The sequence below is a fragment of the Eriocheir sinensis genome, chromosome 69, assembly GCF_024679095.1.
Source record: "Eriocheir sinensis breed Jianghai 21 chromosome 69, ASM2467909v1, whole genome shotgun sequence".
Classification (NCBI taxonomy): Eukaryota; Metazoa; Arthropoda; class Malacostraca; order Decapoda; family Varunidae; genus Eriocheir; species Eriocheir sinensis.
Window position 1 is genome coordinate 7,075,693 of NC_066577.1, and position 2,500 is coordinate 7,078,192.

At 44.2% G+C, this 2,500-nt stretch overlaps 1 protein-coding gene across 2 annotated transcripts in view; it reads right to left on the reverse strand.

The window, feature by feature from the left end:
- Positions 1-2,500, reverse strand: part of LOC126988568 (centrosomal protein of 104 kDa-like) — a 29,039-nt gene that overhangs the window by 15,504 nt on the left and 11,035 nt on the right. The window lies entirely within an intron of this gene.

Here is a 2,500-nt window from a genome sequence, read left to right on the forward strand (position 1 = left end):
CCTCCTTGAAGAGCGTGACTAGTTAGGGCTTTCATGAAGGGCCTGAGCGACGGGAGTTCTTTTATATTAGGGGGGAGCTTGTTCCATGCTCTTGGTCCACTTACTAACAGAGACCGCGCACCATTGTCTGTTCTCACTCTTGGGATAAACAGGTCTCCGTTTTGTCTCGTCACAAGTTCGTTAATTTGTGTTACATATGGTAAGTTTAAAGCCTCTTCCATTTAGCATAACCTGTTTCTGGGTCGTGATCTCTATAGTCCCTTTAAAGATAGAGTCCCGACAACCTAAGATTTGGACGCCATTGTTGGTCCTGTTTTCACCACGAGAGCGTGTGCTAGCGTTTGAAAAGCACGGCGAAAACAGGCCCAATAATGGCGTCCAAATCTTAGGTAGTCGGGACTCTATGAGGGACTCTACAGATCACGACCCAAATACAGGTTACGCTAAATGGAAGACGCTAGCAGACACTCAGGATAATATTTATGGGTCACTTTATACAGCATTATGCACTGATCGAATTTAACTTTTTCTTTCACCCTTATCTACTTTAATTCTTGTAGCACGGGAGTAGCACGATCGCGTCTTTTGTAGCCCCCAGCAGCAACTTTGGCAGCGAAGTTTTCCAGTTTTTGCACTCGCTGCGTGAGGGTCTCATTGGTGCTGCCCCATATTGTTTGTGTATTGATAACAATCCCTCTGGTGTCCTTATCAAATATATCCTTAATTCCGTTTATGAATATTATGACCACTATTACTTTTTTGTTGAGTTGATGTATATGTGTGTGTGTGTGTGTGTGTGTCGAGCGTCATGTATTTGTCAAAGTAAACACCCAATATTGGGCTGCGGTTAGGTGTTTGAACGGGGGGGGCTAAATTTTTTTGGAGGGGTTGGTTAGTTGGGTTTTTGAGTGTTAGATTTCCTCCTTCTTCTTCCTCCTCCTCCTCCTCCTCCTCTTCGTAGATCCACCGTGGATGACCAGAGAAATAAAAAGGGCAGTAAACCTAAAAAAAAGGAATTATAATTTGATGAAAGAGAATGCTACGGCCGAAGCCAGCACACAGTACCACAACAGCCTCAGAGCTTGTCGCAGCCTTATTCGGAGTAGCAAACGCAACTATGAAAAGCAAATAGCGCGCGAAATCAAAACTAACTCCAAGAAATTCTTCACGTACATAAGATCGAAAAAGAAAGTAAAATCCAATATTGGTCCCCTGACAGACGAGACTGGATCTGTAACTCAGGACAGTAAACAGATGGCCAGAATCCTCAACAGTAACTTCGCATCCGTATTCACAGTCGAGGACATCGAAACCATTGAGAGCCCTGCCCCGCCGAGTGAGATCACGCTGGAAATTGACTCAATATGCGACCAAGAAGTAAAAAAGTACTTGGACAAACTCGACACGAACAAGTCAACGGGACCCGACAGTTTGTCCCCGCGGTTATTAAAAGAGCTTAAACAACAAATACTTCAACCACTCACTACCATATTCAACCGGTCAGTTCAACTAAACAAGGTCCCGGAAGACTGGAAGATGGCGAACGTAACACCGATTTTCAAAAAAGGAGACAAAAGCGTTGCATTAAACTACAGGCCCATAAGTTTGACATCAGTGGCAGGAAAAATACTCGAAAAGATTATTAGAGATAAACTTGTTAAGTTTCTGAAAACAATAATGTAATCTCCGACACCCAGCATGGCTTCAGAAACAAGCGCTCCTGCCTAACGAATTTATTAGACTTCTTCCAAGGTATATATAAGAACTGGGATGCCCACATCCCCAGTGATGTTATATACCTGGACTTTCAGAAAGCCTTCGACAAGGTACCGCACGAGCGACTCCTTAAGAAACTGCACTCGGCGGGCATCGGAGCCAATCTGATCGCGTGGATAAGAGATTGGCTCACCGACAGAAAACAACGAGTACTACTCAACGGACAGCCTTCGATTGGCTTCCAGTCACTAGTGGAGTGCCTCAAGGGTCAGTGCTGGGACCCATCCTCTTTATCATATATATCAATGACCTAGAATCAGGACTGAAATCCACAATATCGAAATTTGCAGATGACACCAAGGTGGGTGGAGATGCCCTCACAAAGACCGACTGCGAAATCATTCAGAAAGACCTCAATCACATTATCGAATGGTCGGAAAAATGGCAAATGTCTTTTAATGTTGACAAATGCAAAGTCATGCACATTGGGTCCCAAAATAGTAACCACATACATCATGAATGGGAGACCTCTGCAAGCGATGCAGGAGGAAAAGGATCTTGAGTCACTATCAGCAGTGACCTGAAACACGCGAATCACTGTAAAAAGCATACAACAAGGCCAACATTATGCTCGGGTTCATAGCGAGGAACTTCGAGTAAAACACCAGACGTGATGCTATCCTTGTATAATTCCATGGTAAGACCGCACCTCGAGTATGCAGTGCAGTTCTGGTCTCCCAATTACAGAAAGGACATTGCTTTACTGGAAAGGATTCAACGACGA